The following is a 19,496-nucleotide window of genomic DNA, read 5'->3' on the forward strand; positions in this document are numbered from 1 at the left end:
TTTTGTAGACACAGTATGGGCGCAGCCATCTGTTTATGATTAGTCTACTTAGATAATGAATACAAAACTCCTTGCAGCCTGGATGGTAAAGATTTGATCCAGAGTCTTCATTCCTACTTCTCGAATTGGTACGATTCTAGCCATGCGAATAAATGAGTCGATGTCGAACATGGTAGAAACCACTTGATTACCAGTCGATGATGTGAACTGTTAACAAGCGTGAGAGAGACCACCAGTAATGTCAATGGTTCTCAAAGTACCCAGTACAATCCATGAGATGTGAATGAATGAGTTGGTGTCGAACATTTCACGGAATCCTTCGATCGAAAGTCAATGATGTAAACTGACGTCAAAGGCGAGAAACCTGCCATTGATGCATGCAGACTTCAAGGCACTGACGATTTCTAAGTCATCTCTCTAGATAATGTGCTGATGTTGATAGAAAGAGACTCGTTGCAGGCAAGCCCACAACACGAAATCATTGTTCAAGTTGAAGAAATATTGCTGTAAGGACTGACTCAGGGACGGTCAAATGGATGACAAGTATTTTGCAGATGAAAGTTTTGTTTGCAGACCTCTTGAACACATAACGACACGACAGATGGTTTGGTGCTAAATAACTCAAAGTTAATCCCCAGAACCCGGTTGAAGACTTTCAAAAGTGGTTTGATTGACTGTGAGGTAAAATATTTCCCAACCCAGGTGAATGAAAAGTGTCGTGTCCAAGAGTGGTAATAAAGTTTCTTATGAGACAAAAGGTAACAAATAGGCTCATTCTTCTCTCTTTTCCCCCGCCATTTCTGGCAAGTACCTCTTTATTTTTAACAAGCTTGAGGAGGATAACATATGCTTGATTATAAGCTCATCCTTCGGACGAGTCCAACCCAGTTTTGATTCGAACCCTAGGAAGGAGTGGTTCGTTCCTGTTTGTAATTGAACAGGTCCTTTACTGTGAAATGTTTAACGAGCCCAGTATAGGAGAAACTCGGCGTTTTTCAATTTTAGAGAGTCTGAAAAACTTAAGGAAACTCCAAGTTGAACTTTTTCGTAAATTTGTGTCCCTCAAGCCCGAAAAAGTATAAAATAATACCTGGGGGAACCGCTTGATCTTGCGACCAAGGAGTACTTTCATAGTTAGTGTCATTGACCTGAAAAGTAAAAAGCGATCAAGGACACGTCGTTTTATTTCCGTATCGAGTTTGAAACGACAAAAACACGGCAATCTTTTCCTGATTTTACGGTCAGAAAAGAGCTATAAGGGGACCGTCTTTTAATTCCGTTTTAACGAGTGTAAAAGAAACGCTGGGCAATCTTTTCATGTTTTAGGAGTCAGAAAAGGGCTTAAAAGATGACTCTGATATTTTGTTTGTGAAAAATGACATTTTTCCCTCTAAGTCCCTTTGTCCTGCACAAAAGCGACACATTACTCATACCTGTTTAAGATAGGCAAAAATTCATCGAAAAACATCTTTTCATGGTGAAAAATGAACAAATTCATCCAAAAAACCTATAAAAAGACTTTTTACCATGTCATTTTTACCGTTTGACTGTTGAGGTTGAAAAAGGAGCTTTTGACAAGAAACTTCACGTGGTCGCTGCGGAAAATCCAACCTAGAATCGAACGCCGTCTCTTCCAGGTATTTCACAACATCCTCCTTGTCAATTTCATCCATTTAGAATTTTGTTTTAAGTTTCATTTTTGATTTTTAGGGGGTTTTGGGTTTTGGAAACCGCCCTGCGGGGGACGCAGCTTTCCTAAAGGCTGGCCTGCGTCCCCCGACTTTTTCCTACACAGGGAAAAGGTCGGGGGACGCAGGTTGCCTTCAGGCCACCTGCGTCTCGTCGCACTGTGTGCCAAACACGGGGTGCGTCCTCCGCAAAACGCGGGTTTTGAAACCCCAAACTCCCAAACCAACCATTGAAATTCCTCAAAACTAATTTTAATGCCTGTTTATTCATGTGTAGGGCACTTATCATGCTGGATTGGAGAGAAAGAGAGCATGAGGAGGTTGATGAAGCTGCAATCAATCATCAACCCTCCATCGATGCTCTAAGAGGATGTGGTTTATACAAATACTGGTCCATTCCCGGTATGAGAGCTCAGGTAAGGTTCTTGGAGTGGCTGGTCGAGAGATGGAACGTTCAGGAACAATGCTTTTATATCGGCGGGCAAAAACTCGAGATAGAGCCTGCTGACATTTACTTTCTTACTGGCTTGCTGAATAGAGGTGAGCAACTCAATCTGGCTGGGACTAGGCCGGGTGGCCAATCCCTTGATAGTCTCCGAGCAGATTGGTGCCTACCTGATCGAGAGCACAAGAAAGGCATAGAGATCAAATATGTCTCTCAACGTGAACTCATGGTCTTGGCTTTCACTGTGACTAGAATTTGTGGCTCAGCCACTTTACATATTGCTACTGGGTCTCAATTTCGGATGGCAATTGATTGTCTCCAAGGCACCATTTTCAACTGGTGTGGTGCATTGTTGGCTAACTTGAAAGTCCAACTGACCAAGGCAAAGACCGGCAGACTAAAGACCTTTGGATATGGGCCTATAGTCGTGAGCTTTGCCTTAGAGAGGATACCAATGTTGATCCCTCAGCATCTCACTGTTGATATTTCAGGTCCTCAGGAGCCAAAGCTGGTACGATGGGTTGCTGTGATGGCCCGGCATCCGGACGAGGGTGCGGCAGTTGTTCGATTCACTGACAGTTATTTTCACTGGTTAGAGGACCAGGTGTTCGCGATCCAGGATTTTCCGTATGCCGGAATAGATTTTCGAGGTGATCCGGACATGGTTCTTCCACAGGGAGAACAATGGGATGACAGAGGTACTTTATTTTTCACAAGTTTTCAAATTATGTATTTTTTTGTTTTTTGTTTTTTATATATATATCGTCTCAAACTGACAGTAAAATTTTCAAAATGCAGATGTTGGTCCACAGTGTCTAGCCAACCTCCGGCTTTTCGAGAGGCGACATCCAGTTGCACCGCTACCGGCCCCACAGGACGCGGCGGCTGCGGAGGTACTGACTGAGTTGGAGCATGATCTACAGCGTCTGACGGCGGATATACCAGAGACATCTATGGATGATATTCCTATCAGACTTCAGCCCTACGTAGTCGCGGTCCCTGGACCGTTGAGGAGATTTTTGCGCAAAGTAGCTCGTGCAGTGGTGTCGTACAGGGAGCACCACCAGTGATTGGCTAGTCACTTTGTAGACACATGTGACATTTTTGTCTTTTTGTACTTATCATTTTGCCGATCATAAGGTGTTTTTCAACCTATGATCGAAGACGATGTATATTTTTTGACACACTCCTATCTATATATATATCACTATTACCGGCTTATCTTGTTTAACATGTATGATGAAATGTTTTTTAAATTTACTTGCATGATTATCGTAAATGTCTGTCCAACACTCGAGAAGCAATTGCATCTGCTAATGTATTTAAGGACCTTGGAATATGCTGATATTCAATGTAATCAAATTCACGTTCCAAGAGACACACTCTCAAAAACAACCTTAATAACACAGGATTTCTAATGGCATAAACTCTATTAAGCTGTAATACAACAAGTTCAAAATCTAACCTCACTATCAAACGTCGAATTCCAAATGAAATAGATTCGGATAATAATTCAACCACTGCACTGTATTCTGCAATGTTATTCGTTGTTTGACCGAGGCTTACCCCATGCATAGAAACTAACTCATAAGAGGGTGAATAGATAACCCAAGCTGCGGAAGAGATATTCCGTGTATTACAACAAGCACCATCAGCAAATCCAATGTATGTTTGGAGGGGCGTCGACATCTACAATATCAAGAGAAAAACCAAGATAAGCCAGAATAACGACGAAAAACACAATCACTAAGCTAAGCACACTGACTAACTAACAATCAAACTAGTTAGAAAGAAAACCTAACCTAACTAAAAAAAATCTCCATACCCACCATTTAAGCATAATACCTCTTTAGGTAAAGCCCATTTCTGGGTTTATCCAAAGAGTCCCCATCAAAATCTACTAGCTCATAAGCCCCTTTTGCTAGCTTTCGCTTTACATTATAGGGTCCATGCCACATAGGAACGAATTTTCCAGCACCTAGTTTATCGTTAGCTTGATCATATAAGAGCACTAGGTCTCCCTCCGAAAAATTTCGAGGGGTCACATTTCTATCATACTGAGCTTTCATTCGTTTCGCGTGAGTCTCGATTGCCAATGTAGCGTCACGTCGAGTCTCATCTAATTTAGCTAAGTACAATAAACGTTTCTCCTCTTCGGAAGTAGCTGGAAGTAATTCGACAGCCATTTGAAGTGATGGGATTTCACATTCAATGGGTAACACTGCTTCTAAGCCATAAACTAGCTGGAAAGGAGTGAACCCTGTTGAGGTTTTCACTGAGGTTCGGTATGCCCATAGCGCCGAAAATAACATGTTGTGCCAATTCGACCGATGAATACCAATGGTTCGTCGGATCATGATAACCAGAACTTTGTTGATAGACTCAACCAAACCGTTGGCTTGCGGATAATAAGGAGTAGAGATGTCATGGCGCAAACCAAGCTGGCTTGTAAGTTCAGTCATCATGGTGTTTCGAAAATGGCTTCCATGGTCAGTAATAATTGCTTGTGGGACACCAAACCTAGTTATTATATGATTGAATATGAAAGCTGCAGCTGTTTTGCCGCTTGCGTCGAATGTAGGCATCGCCTCGGCCCATTTAGTGAAATAATCAACCGCGAGGATGATATACGCATGCCCCCCGGCCGAGTGAGGGTTACAAGTAATAAAGTCGATACCCCATTTGGCGAATGGACCAACAGCAATTATAGGGTGGAGAGGAGCAGGTGGTGCGCGCATCTTTCGATCAAACAGTTGGCAGTTGTGGCACTTCCGGACTGCAATGATACAATCTTTAAACATAGATGGCCAGAAGTAACCAGCACGAAACACCTTCTGAGTTGTGGCATACCCAGACATATGACCGCCACATGCTCCAGAGTGACAATCATTCAAAACTCTCTCAGCCTCTTCGTGAGTTAGACAACGTCGAAAAACTAAGTCTGCCCCCCGGCGATAAAGTGTATCTCCAATAATTTTATATTGCTGGGATTGAAACCTAATTTTTCGCCGTTCCTCTTTGGAAGCTTCAGGCCGAAAGGTTTGGGTTTGGAGATAGATGATTATATCCCCGAACCACGGATCTAAAGTACTGATAAGAAACAAAGATTCGTCCGCAATGGACTCTTCCGCCACAGTTTCTGTGTCAGTACGCGGGAAATCACACATCAATTCCGCAAAGACTAAGGATTTCTTAGACTTGGACTTCTCGAACTCCAAGTCGAACTCTTGCAGGATAACGATCCATTTAGAGTATTTGCCCCCGAGCAATTGTTTTGTCAAAATGTAAATCATAGGGTTGCAATCCGAAATAACTGTAGTTTTACGGAGAAGAATGTAGTGACGAAAACGCTGGACAGCTTGAACGGCTGCCAGGGCCAATTTCTCCACATGCGAATATTTTAACTCAGTGGGATTTAAGGTTCGACTAAGATAATATATCACATGTTCTGCGCCGAATTCATCTTCTTGAACTAACACCATTCCAATAGTGGAATATGAAGCTGCGAGGTATAAGAAGTAGTCCTGGTTGTAGTTGGGAGGATGCAACAACGGTGCATGGGTCAACGCGTGTTTAAGTGCATCAAAAGATTGTTGGGCAATCTCGTCCCAAAAGAATTGAACGTTCTATTTCAACAACCGTGTAAAACCTTTAGTGACCTCAGCATAGTTTGGGATGAATCGACGTAAAAAGTTCGCTTTCCCTTGCAAACTTTGGAGTTGGCGCAAACTCGAAGGAGGAGGCAATTTGATGATCGCTTCGACTTTCGAGGGATCGACGCGAATGCCGGCTTTTGAAACAACAAATCCCAGCAATCGACCTGTTTCTATACAGAAAACACATTTGTGGGGATTCAATCGAATTCGATAATGCCTACACCTCATAAAGATTGCTCGTAGGTGGTCAAGGTGATCAGCTCGTCGTAAAGAATGAGCAGGCAAATCATCGAGATACGGCTGCACAATGTGCTTGATGTCGTGAAATGCGTAAGACATCGCCCGTTGAAAAGTGGCTCCGGCATTATTAAGCCCAAAAGGTAATTTGCAATAAGCAAATGTTCCCCATGGACAAATGAATGCCGTTTTTGGTTGGTCGGCAGGTAGAATATTGATTTGATTATAGCCCGAAAAACCATCCATGAAGGAAAACATTTCACTTCCGGCACAGTCATCAATAATTTGATCGATATAAGGCGTAGGATATTTGTCTTTTGGACAAGCTCGATTGATATCCCTATAGTCGATACAGATTCTTATTGTTCCTTGTTTCTTGTTGACTGGAACAATATTCGATACCCAATCCGTTAACGGGATTGGATAAATGAAACCTACTTTCAACAGCTTTTCGACTTCGGCTTTAATCGCAGCCGCTTTTCGAGGGTGAATCTGACGCAACCGTTGCCGAATGGGTTTAGCATCCGGGTAGGTTTTGATTTCATGAACAACAATGGCAGGATCGATTCCCGGCATCTCCTCGTAAGACCATGCAAACACATCGCAGAATTCTTGGAATAGGGCCTTGTAAGTTTGGATTTCTTCTTCTGTACATGAGGCACCTATATGAATGTTCTCCTCAATTCCGGGCTTCACTGAAATATCAATGGGAATAGTACGAGAAATATTCCCTAAATTCAACTCTGAATCAGAATGTTTCGTTGGATCCTGAGCGTCTTTGACATATTCAGTGGTAAAGATAGATGAAAAATCATTTTCAAATGCATCATCCTTAGGTAAAAACGAAGATCTGTGATGGAGATCTTCCCATGGTAGATCGTCTACACTTAGGATTTCGCGAAGTTGTTCGTCAGATGACACGACTTCGGGAAACGCTATCCGTTCTAAGGTTGAGGTGAAAAGTGATTCTTCACTGACCACATTCATTTGGTCGACTTCAGTTGAATGAAAGTCGGTAAAAGACATAAGAGCTTCATAAGCAATTTCATATGGACTCAAAGGCATAGCATTACCGAATGAGTCTATCTCAGAGTCAGATGGAACATACCAAGGATCATCATAAATAATGTTTTCTGACGTGATCATATGAATCGTTGCAAACGAAGGTTCTACGCTGAGTGGAGGGAGAGGAAAACTTCCCAGTAAACCGGAATCCTTAACTAAACCTACACCAACGTCCTTATAAGGGATTGTCGTCTTACCGACATGCTGGATACTCTCTGAAGAGGCTGGGTCGGATGAAAAGTATGTCAACTGATCAATAGTCACAATCTTACCGTTGTGTGGAAACTTAATTACTCTGAAGACCGATGAAACGACCGCTGTCATAGCATATGACCAACTTCGACCCAAAAGAAGGTTGTAGTCTAGAGGGGCATCAACCACTTCCACATCCAGACTAACGGTTTTACCTTCTACCCCTATAGGCAATTCCTGTAGAATACCAAACGGACGGAACCCACGGCCATCAAAGGCTTTAAGGATGGTGGGGGATTGGTTCAACGAAGGAGAACCAAGGGATCTCCAACATTGAATGGACATAATACACGTAGAAGCTCCCTCATCAATCACAGTTCGATGAATAGGCCTGTTTTTGACTATCACTGGAATTTGGAAAGTGTTACACTAAAAAATGTCACCTTGACTACTTACAGTTAGTATGGCTCAAATCAACAGTCATGCTACCCTCTTAGGCAAGTCTATGCCTCTGTTATCCATCTCAAACTCAAAATAGAGAGAAAGTCTTGTAAAAATCATGTTTATCTCTGGGGTCGCAGGTTCTCTCTAGTCTTACTTGCGGGGACGCGGACCTTGTTCACAAAAGCTGCGTCCATAGACGCTCTGTATGTAAAGGGACAGGTGCGTCCCTCTGTAAAAGACAAAATGCGCGAGTTTTATCTTGAAAAAGTTACTTGTGGTTACTTCTAGAACATTCTAGAGGTCGGTTTGATGAAATGGATTCGCCTCCAGTTGGTTCATGTATCTCTATTAAGGGGAGTCTTATCCCATCAATAAGGGAGCTATCCCACCCAAAGAGGGGGATGATCCCATTGATGGTGGACCAGAATAACCTCTTTACAGCACTATAAATAAAGGCATTGAACCAGGAGGAAAGGAGGTTGGAGCTATACATTTTCTTTGGGTAAATGCTGCAGGATTTAGGTCTTCCATTAGAGCCTTTGTGAGGAGAGATTGTCTTCACTTGATTCTACGGAGAGGGTGAGCTTTGTCAAAGTAGAGGAAAACCCTTGATGGACCCTGGGAGGAACTTGCACAACACCAAGGCCAGGTTGTAAGAGTTTCTTTGTTTCGTTATTAATACAAACTGGTTTATTTTTCTCAATAGCTTATGTTAATGAGTTATTTCATGTGTTCCTTGGTCTGCATGTTGGATATATGTTTTATTATATGAAATGCAAGTGCTTGGTAATTGTTTGATTGTTTGTGGTTGCAGGAATTGACTTGAAGGAGGAGCTCATCTGGATCGTCAAGAACGGACTTCAACAACAGCGTTTTGGAATAAGGTAAGCCTAAACACTTGTAGTTTTCAGGTTGTAAAAGGTGTATTTAGAGAAAGATCACTCCTTTTTGTCTTGTTTGTCATTAGAATGTCTTAGACTTCTAGGAAGGTCAGTCGTGTTCGCACCCTTGACAGTTTCCGTGTGACAGAAAGCCATTTGATGGGGGAGTCGTGGTGTACTATTTTCTAGATCGAAGATCATTAGAATCGGATCCTGAACGTCAAAAGCTCCTATAGCTGACAAAAGCAATTTTCGTTGTGCTGGACATGATTGCAGCACTTCTAACGCCGACATTGCTGAGGGTGAAACAGCTAAGTCCTCAACAATGTTGTAATTCTGGGCCGCTCTCACATGTGGATTGAAAGCAGACCTTCGAAGTACACCCTTGGCGGGTGGTTTAATTACTAAGTCTGGGTTAGGTTTCTCGATCTGTAGTGGATCGGAACCAGGAGCTGAGGTTGATGGGTTAGAGTGAGAAGATTCTGCTTCCTTACCGTCAACAGGATTCTTACTACCATAATCTTGCGATCGAGTCGCAATCCTTACATGAGACATCATCAAAATGGGTTCTTCACTGGCATTCGAGGAAGAACCTATCATCTTATTTTCCTGCTCCGGAAATGGATTTTTTAACACAGCAGGAGTGGGAGAACCTTTGACTATTTTCACTACCTCGGCCCGATGAGGGCAATCTCTCGTAAAATGATCCTCTTCACAAATAAGACAAGGATATAGAGGTTTGCGCTTTTCGTCATTGGTTTCCGACTTTTCAGTTTTCTCCTTTGGAGCCTTGTCTGCTTTAGCCTTCTTCTTTCCTTTCTTCTTCCTACCGTTCTTTGATTTGGCCGTAGATGACTCTACAGCGTGAATATCGGCGGTAAGTTCAGGAGAAGACTCTCCTGTCGGGGAATCGGGCAAAGTGATAATAGGAGTAGTTGAAGCCTTGGAAGACTTCTTCTTGCTCTTTGTATTCACGATACCAATCATACCATCAGCGGCATGAGATCCCGAAGAAGCAGCAGCGATTTGGTTCGACTTTGGAAGATCCAGAATCTTCTCGTGTAATGTACCCGACTGCGTGTAAACTAAGTCAAGGTATTGTGCCTGAGCAATGACTTGCTCCTCAGTAACTACTCTGGCCTTAGCTACATCTTCAGTAATTCTTGGTAATAATGATTTAACAAACCATTCAGCTAAGATTTGGTCCGGGATAAAAACTTTCACTAGCCTTCTTCGACGTCTCCACTCATGAATGTGATCTGAAATATACATGGAGGTTGATTGTTTTAGTGAAGTTAATAACTCCGTACCGTTATCATATCTGACTGGTAACTGAAAATGAGTTAAGAACGAGGTAGCTAACTGGCTAAAATTGTAAAAAGAGGCCCGTGGTAACTCAATGTACCACTTGGTTGCGAGACCAATGAGTGTACGCTGAAAAAGACGTAAACGGATCGAATCATCCGAGATGGAATTTGAAGCACACCAGAGGTGGTAAGTCATCACGTGATTGGACGGATCCTCTCCAGACTTACCTTCGAACTTGGGTATATCGCTGGGCAACTTATTTGGCATTGACGGCCAGAACGGAAGATATTGAATTGGATCGTTCGTTAGGCGCGTCAAGTCTGGTAAATCCAAAGTTGCGATAAACGGTAACTGCCGGTTAGGATCTCTAAAACTCTGGGTCACAATACCGGCCCCAGGAGGAGGATATCCAGGATAACTAGGAATAGGAGTCGCATTTGGGATATTATATCCTCCTGGAAAACCAGGATTAACCGGACCGTACTGGGGTTGCTGAGGTTGTTGATAAGTGTACCCAGGATACGGTTGATACTGGTAAACTGATTGTTGGACAGCTTGCCCAGGTTGATACTGTCCCTGTTACGGAGGTTGAACAAATTGAGGTTGAGTAGTAACAACCGTACTTATACCAGGTTGGCCTACAGGCATCTGGACTGTGGTTTGAATCGTAGATCCAGACAACGGTACAGATGTCTGAGGAGTGGTTACAGGGACAGTAGAAACCGGAGCCGTCGATACTCCAGAAGTAAGTATGGTAGATGTGGCGGTAGTTGCTGCAGCCGTTTGAGATGGAGTACTAGGTGCAATTGGCGGTTAAGTAACTACCGAAGTTACAGGGGTCTGAACACTTGACTGGACAGGTTGCGGTTGCTGGGGTGGACCAGGAACTACAGGTTGTCTTGCTTGAGGTACCGACTGTATACTTGGCTGCAACATCTGTTGACCTTGTGACGGATCCCATACTAACATTCCAGGGTATTGACCCATAACAGGTTGAGGGTACTGAGATCCATAGCCGGATTGAGGATAGGGTTGATAATTGTAAGGTGCAGTCCCATATGATTGCCCTTGAGGTGGTTGATAACTTTGACCTCAGTATTGACCTTGAGGTTGATAACCATGAGGTAAATACGGGTACTGGGGTTGACCTTGACCTTGAGGTTGGTATCCTTGAGGTTGATACCCTTGGGGTTGCCATCCTTGAGGTTGCCATCCTTGAGGTTGATATTGATACTGAGGTTGACCTTGGGGTACATATTGAGGCTGGGGTTGACCTTGAGGTATGTATTGCCCCATAGGAGCGTACTGACCTTGAGGTTGCCCCCCAGACACGAATGAAGTACCTTGAGGTTGCCCCCCAGGCATTAACGAAGGCTGCCCCCCAGGCGGTAATTGGCCACCTTGAGGTTGGGTAACGGGAACTGATCCTGACATCATGTAAATGTCTCCTACACTCAATGGTACATTACCACTGTTTCCAACTAATAACCCATGATCAATGGGTTGAGGAGATGCTCCCGCAAAGGTACCAGAAAGAGATTGATACCCAGTAGGAACAGAAGGACCGCCATGTAAAAAAGATTCAGGACTTTGTGTAAACACAGATGACTGACCAGACATATTTACAGGAGTATGAATTCCTCCAGGTGGAAAAGGAGTACGAGGTGTAGAAAAACCTAGCCCAAAGTTGTCTAAATAATTGGTTAACGAAAGGTACCAAGTGGTACTTCTAGGAGGACTGTAAAAGATGGATTCACGCTCCCTTAGATCAAGGGTAATTTGATCTTCAGGATCAGAGACGCCTATTTCTTCCTCTGGAACAAGTTCTTCTATAGCAATCAAACCAACAGGAAGATTTTCGGTGATAATTCTTTCTATTCTCGGTGAATCAGGAACACTAGGAGTCGGAGTAACAGGTTCGGATATTTCTGGTTCTTCGCCTGTATCGCTAGCAGACGAAAAACTACCAACAAGTTCGGAAACTGTAACAGCTTCGGGATTATAACCTGTCTCTAAACTTTGGTAATCTGGATGGACTACCAAGGAAGATTCTCCTTCTTCAGGTGAACCTACTCTACTGCCACTAGGAGGAGTTACAAGGACCTTTAGACCTTCTAAATTACTGGGGTCGTCTCGAGGAGGTTCACCCCTAAGTCTACGGGATCTTCTCAACAATTCGGCCACAGAAACAACTTCAGGAGACTGGCCCCGAATTCTACGGGACTGTCTCGGTAATTCCGCCACAGCTAAAAACTTTTGACTACTACACACGAAAACAAAATAAAATTTCAAATCAAACCACCTAAAGTCTCTAAAGAACCAAACAAATTTGAATCACATGCCTAAAGAATCTAGGGCGTCAAACCAAACACAAACAGTATCTTCCGGACCAAAAGCGCTATTTGGTGATTAGGTCCAACCTTGCAGGATTCAGTACAGAAATGGCGGGTGGAACAGTTACGCCGACAACCTGCTTAATGAATAGACTGGACCAAGTTCCTCCACTTTAACCGTCTCGAGTGAAGTGAACCCCCAGAAAATCCAAGTGAGTATAGCCGACGTCTGCTCCAGGTACAGTGGGACCTTCCCTCCACCGTCACCTTGGGTAGAATCCTAGAGATTATGGTCACTAAGGTTACCAACGGCCACAAGTACACCTGGGGGAACAGTCTAAACTCCGACAGCACGCAAGGGCAGAGTAACAAGCTCAATCCCCTTACCGGCTCCTTGACAGTAATCCAAGGTTTACCGATAAGTGACCCCTGGCTCCTCGACAATGGTTAATCCGAGGTTTACCGTTTGTAATACGTATTGTCTGGCGTCGTTCCCAACGAGGGGGGAATGATCCCCTCACTGGTTCGGACACGAGCTCGTGCTTCTCCTTTAAGAGGAGCTTTCCCAGAGTGTAAATGTAACAATTGGATTTGATTCTATCACAAGATCGACTACTTGTTTGTTTTACTGCCTTGGAGAGTTAAGTACTCACCTATTCCAAGACACTAGCCTAAGCTATGTTGGTGCTTTAGAGCCCTAGAAAATAAAAGTTACTAGTTCAATTTTACTTTAAGCGTTACTTTTAAGGTTGTTCTTTAAAGTCACAAGGTGATGGAAGTGAAACCAATGGTGTGCAGACTCGACTCCAACCACTACAAAAATGCACCTAAGATGATCTATATTACTTTTGCTTTTTCAATGAAAATCTTTAACTAAGAGAGTTGAGAGAATGCAATTTTTAAAGAAAACAACTTCCTTAGAAAAGACAATCAAAGAAACAATTCTCTTTTTCTTTTTGAGCACACAAACATAACCACTCTTTACTTGCACGAAAAGCTCTTTTTCTTTCAAAAACTTTTAAAGCTACTTGAAACAAAACTTTTCAAAGGAGATATTTTTGTATTTTCTTTTTCAATAAAGCATGTAAACCTACTTTTAACAAAAAACAATCTCAAAAGCTACAAAACTATGAAAATTTGACTCACAAGCAAACCAAAAGAGAGATTACTCTAAGTAAACCTAACAAGGCAAAAACTCATAAAGGCGATTCTAGGATGTTTTACTTGATCAAAATCAAATCAAGGGCTAGCTAATGCAGAATCAAAAGACTAGCCAAAACAAAACTCAAATCTTTTTGTTCTTTTCGTAAAATGGAATTCAAGACTTAAATAACAAGCACTTCGAAAATGGCCCAAAAGACAACTTGATGGTAAGTTACTTCTATAGGTAGACTTTTAGAACAGGTCTGACTTCTTAGAAAGTTGACAAAACCAGAGATATCTAAGGCTTGACAATTCCTACCGCTAAAGTCACTACAAGACCTACTCAAAATCAAACCCTAGGGCTTACACTTCGACGAAATCCACTAAAACACTTAATGCTAATGAAACCAGTTCAGGTGAAGATTCTGGACAAGGGACTGATGAATCTGGGCAGAAAAAACTAAGAAAAAACAAAATCTAAGAGCAAAAAAGGCAAAAAGTGGAATTTTCTTAAATTTTGGCAGGGGACGCAGGCAACCCGTTAGCACAGGTGCGGGCCCGCTCTGTGCACACAGCAAAAGTGCGTCCAGGGACGCACTGTGCAGCACTCAGAGGGTGCGTCCTACTGAAAAACTCAAGAAAACCAAAAATAAAACTAATCCTAAGCTAACCCCCCCAGAGACAAGATCACAGAGCCAAAACCAGAAAAATAAACCAATTTTCTCAAAGCAAAGTTCAAACAAAAGAAAGGACTCTTTTCATTAATGGAAACTATCCCCAGTGGAGTCGCCAATTTGTCACACGGAATCAGTCAAGGGTGCGGACACAGCTGACCTTCCTAGAAGTCTAAGACATTCTAATGACAAACAAAACAAACTGGAGCTATCCTTCTCTAAACATACATTATGATATGAGAAATCAAGTGTTTCGTTCTTACCTCTGTCCAAACGCTGTTGTAGAAGTCAAAGCTTTGTTGATCCGGATGAGCTCCTCCCGTTCTCCAAAACCTGCAATCACCAACAGTCAAACAATTAAATAGCACCTGATTATAACATAAAACAAAGCATATTCAACATATAGACCAAGGAGTACATGAAATAACCCATTAACAACAAGCTATTGAGAAGAATGGACCAATTTGCATTAAAGGTAATCAAAAGGAACCATTACAACCTGAGCCTTGGTGTTGTGCAAGCTCCTTCCAGGGTCCACAAGAGTCTTCCTCTACTTTGACAAAGCTCACCCACTTCCAAATAGAACAAGTAAAGATGACAATCTCTCCTCACAAGCTTCTAAATGGGAGTCCTAATTCCTGCAGCATTTACCCTTAGAAATCTATAGCTTTCAACCTCCTTCCTTCTGGCTCAATGCCTCTTTTTATAGTGCTCAAGAGGAAGTTAATCAGGTCCACCATCAATGGGATAGTACCCTCTTTGGATGGGATCACTCCCTTATTGATGGGATAAGTTCCTCTTTGATAGGAGTGCATGAACCATCTGGAGGCGCTCAATACTCATCCAAGAATCTTCTAGAATGCTCTAGAAATGACCACAAGTAAGTTTTTGAAGATAAAACTTGCGCATTTTAACCTTTTCAGAGGGACGCTCCTGCCCCTTTAGATACAGAGCGTCCTTGGACGCAGACCTTATGAACAAAAGGTGCGTACCCGCAGGCAAGGCTTGAGAGAACCTGCGTACCCAGAGATAAACATGTTTTATAAAGAATTTCTCTCTTTCTTGGAGTTTGATATGAATAGTAGAGGCATAAGACTTGCTAAAAAGGGTAGTATGACTGTTGATTGAGCCATACCGACTGTAAATAGCCAAGGTGACATTTTTTAGTGTAACAGCTGGTCTATCGTTACGATCTTACCATTGTGTGGAAACTTTATAACTCTGAAGACCGATGAGACGACCGTTGTCATAGCGTAAGACCAACTTCGACCCAAGAGAAGGTTGTAGTCTAGAGGGGCATCAACCACCTCCACATCTAGACTAATGGTTTTTCCTTCAACCCCTATAGGAAAATCCTGTAGAATGCCAAACGGATGGAACCCACGGCCATCAAAGGCCTTAAGAATCGTCGGGGATTGGTTCAATGAAAGAGAACCAAGCGATCTCCAACATTGAATCGACATAATACACGTAGAAGCTCCTTCATCAATTACAGTCCGATGAATAGGCCTGTTTTTTACTATCACTGGGATCTGGAAAGCCATCTGATGAGGGAGACGTGGTGTACTATTTTCTAGATCAAGGATTATCAGGTTTGGGTCCTGAATATCAACAGCTCCTATAGTCGACAAAAGTAATTTTCATTGTGCTGGGCATGATTGCAGCACTTCTAAAGCCGACATTGCTGAGGGTGAAACAGCTAAGTCCTCAACAATGTTATAATTATGAGCTTCTCTCGCATGTGGATTGAAAGCAGACTTTTGAAGTATACCCTTGGCGGGCGGTTTGATTACCAAGTCCGGGTTAGGTTTCTCGATCTGTAGTGGATCGGAACCGGGAGCTGAGGTTGATGGATTAGAGTGAGAAGATTTTGCTTCTTTGCCATCAACAGGACTCTTACTACCATAATCGTGTGATCGAGTCACAATCCGTACATGAGACATCATCAATATGGGTTCTTCACTGGCACTCGAGGAAGAACCTATCATCTTACTCTCCTGCTTTGGAAATGGATCTTTCAACACAACAGGAGTTGGGGAACCTTTAATGATTTTCACAACCTCTGCCCGATGAGGGCAATCTCTTGTGAAATGATCTTCTTCACAAATTAAACAAGGATAGCGAGGTTTGCGCTTCTCATCGTTAGATTCCAACTTCTCTTTTTTCTTTTTTGGAGCCTTTTCTGCTTTATCCTTCTTCTTGCCTTTCTTTTTACCACCGTTTTTTGATTTAGCCGTAGATGACTCTACAGCGTGAACGACGGCGGTAATTTCAGGAGAAGACTCTCCTGTCGGGGAGTCTGGTAAGGTTATGATTGGAAAAGAATTCCTTGAGGATTTCTTCTTACTTTTAGTGTTCACCGTACCAATCATGCCATCAGCAGCATGAGACCCCGAAGGAGGAGCAGCGATTTGATTCGACTTACGAAGATCTGGGATCTTCTCGTGCAACGTACCCGACTGAGTGTAAACTAAGTCAAGGTACTGGGCTTGAGCAATGACTTGCTCCTCAGTAACTACTCCGGCCTTAGCTACATCTTCAGTAATATTCGGTAATAATGATTTGACAAACCATTCAGCTAAGATTTGGTCCGGGATAAAAACTTTCACTAAACGTCTTCGACGTCTCCATTCATGGATATGATCAGAAATATAAGTGGACGTCGATTGTTTTAATGAAGTTAATAACTCAGTACCATTATCGTATCTGACCGGCAACTGAAAATGAGTTAGGAACGAGGTAGCTAATTGGCTAAAGTTATAAAAAGAGGCCCGTGGTAACTCAATGTACCACTTGGCCGCGAGACCAATGAGCGTACGCTAAAAAAGACCCAAACGGATTGAATCATCCAAGATAGAATTCGAAGCACACCAGAGGTGGTAAGTCATCACGTGATTTGATGGATCCTCTCCAGGTTTACCTTCGAACTTGGGTATATCACTGGGCAACTTATTTGGCATTGGTGGCCAGAACGGAAGATAATTTATTGGATCGTTCGTTAGGCGCGTCAAGTCGGGTAAATCCAAAGTTGCAATAAACGGCAATTGCCGGTTAGGATCTCTAAAACTCTAGGTCACAAGACCAGTCCCAGGAGGAGGATATCCAGGATAAGCTGGAACAGGAATCGCGTTCGGGATATTATATCCTCCTGGAAAACTAGGATTAACCGGACTGTACTGGGGTTGTTGAGGTTGTTGATAAGTGTACCCAGGATACGGTTGATACTGGTAAACCGGTTGATGGACAGCAGGCCCGTATTGGTACTCTCCCTGGTGCTGTTGATAAGTGAATTATGGTTGACTTGTTACAACAATACTTAAACCAGGCTGCCCTATAGGCATCTGGACCGTGGTTTGAATCGTAGATCTGGACAACGGTAAAGATGTCTGAGGGGTGGTTGCATAGACAGTAGAAACCGGAGCTGTCGATACTCCAGAAGTAAGTGTGGTAGATGTTGCGGTAGTTGCAACAGCCGTTTGAGATGGAGTACTAGGTGCGATTGGCAGCTGAGTAACTACCGAAGTTACAGAAGTTTGAACAGTTGACTGGACAGGTTGTGGTTGCTGGGGTGGACCAGAAACTATAGGTTTCCTAGTTTGAGGTAACAACTGTATACTTGGTTGCAACACCTATTGACCTTGTGATGGATCCCACACTATCATTCCGGGGTATTGACCCGTAACAGGTTGAGGATACTGAGATCCGTAACCAGGTTGAGGGTAGGATTGATAATTGAAGGGTACATTTCCCGTACCTTGAACGTAATATTGACCTTGAGGTGGTTGATAACCTTGACTCGAGTACTGACCTTGGGGTAGATGCCCTTGAGGTAAGTACTGATACTAGGGTTGACCTTGATGCATAAATTGATACTGAGGTTGACCTTGGGGTACATATTGAGGTTGGGGTTGACCTTGAGGAACATATTGCACCATAGGTACATACTATCCTTGAGGTTGCCCCCCAGCCGCAACTTGAATACCTTGAGGTTTCCCCCCAGGCGTTAATTGAGGATGCCCCCATGGCAGTAATTGACCACCTTCAGGTTGAGAACCGGGAATTGAACCTGACATCATATAAACGTCTCCTACACCCAACGGTCTATTACCATTGCTTCCAGCTAATGACCCATGTCCAATGGGTTGAGGAGATGCTCCTTCAAAGGTACCAGAAAGTGATTGATACCCAGTAGGAACAGAAGGACCACCATACAAGAAAGATTCAAGGGGTTGAGTAGACACGGATGACTGATTAGACATATTTACAGGAGTATAAATACCTCCGGGTGGATAACGAGTGTGAGGTGGAGAAAAACCTATCCCTGAGTTGTCTAAATAATTAGTTAACGAAAGGTACCAAGTAGTACTTCTAGGTGGACTGTAAAAGATAGATTCACGCTCTCTTAGATCAAGAGTAGGTTGATATTCAAGAACAGGGCCTACTTCTTCTTCTGGAGTAAGTTCTTCAATAGCTAACAAACCAGAAGGAATATTTTCGGTTATGACTCTTTCAATCTTAGGTGAATCAGGAACACTAGAAGTTGGAGTAACATGTTCAGATATTTTAGGTTCTTCGCCTATATCACTAGTAGATGAAAAACTACCAGCAAGCTCAGAAACTGCAACAACTTCAGGATTGTAACCTGTTTCTAGACTTTGGTAATCTGGATGGACTACCAACAAAGACTCTCCTTCTTCAGGTGAACCTACTCTACTGCCACTAGGAGGAGTTACGAGGACTTTCAAACCTTCTAGATTACTTGGGTCGTCTCGAGGAGGATCACCCCGAAGTCTACGGGATCTCCTCAACAATTCGGCCATGGAAACAATCTCAGGAGATTGGCCCCGAAGTCTACGGGACTGTCTCGGTAATTCCGCCACAGTTAAAAACTTTTAACTACTACACACGCAAACAAAGTAAAATCTCAAAACAAACCACCTAAAGTCTCTAAAGAACCAAACAAATTTGAATCACACGCCTAAATAATCTAGGGCGTCAAACCATGCACAAACAGTAGCCTTCCGGACCGAAAACACTAGTTGGTGATGAAGCCCAACATCGTCGAATTCAGTACAGAAGTGGTGGGTGGAACAGTTACCTCGGCAACCTGCTTAATGAATAGACCGACACAAGTTCCTCCACTTTAACCGTCTCGAGTGAAGTGAACCCCCCGGAAAATCCAAGTGAGTCTAGCCGACGTCTGCTCCAGGTACAGTGGGATCTTCCCTCCACCGTCACCTCGGGTAGAATCCTAAAGATAATGGTCACTAAGGTTACCAACAACAACAAATACACCTGGGGGAACAGTCTACACTCCGACAGCACGCAAGGGCAGAGTATCAAGCTCAATCCCCTTGCCGGCTCCTTGACAATAATCCAAGGTTTACCGACAAGTGACCCCTGGCTCCTCGACAATGGTTAATCCGAGGT

The sequence above is a fragment of the Pinus tabuliformis genome, chromosome 1_1 (assembly GCF_031772625.1).
Source record: "Pinus tabuliformis cultivar Carrire ecotype Pingquan chromosome 1_1, CPIR1, whole genome shotgun sequence".
NCBI classification, from domain to species: domain Eukaryota; kingdom Viridiplantae; phylum Streptophyta; class Pinopsida; order Pinales; family Pinaceae; genus Pinus; species Pinus tabuliformis.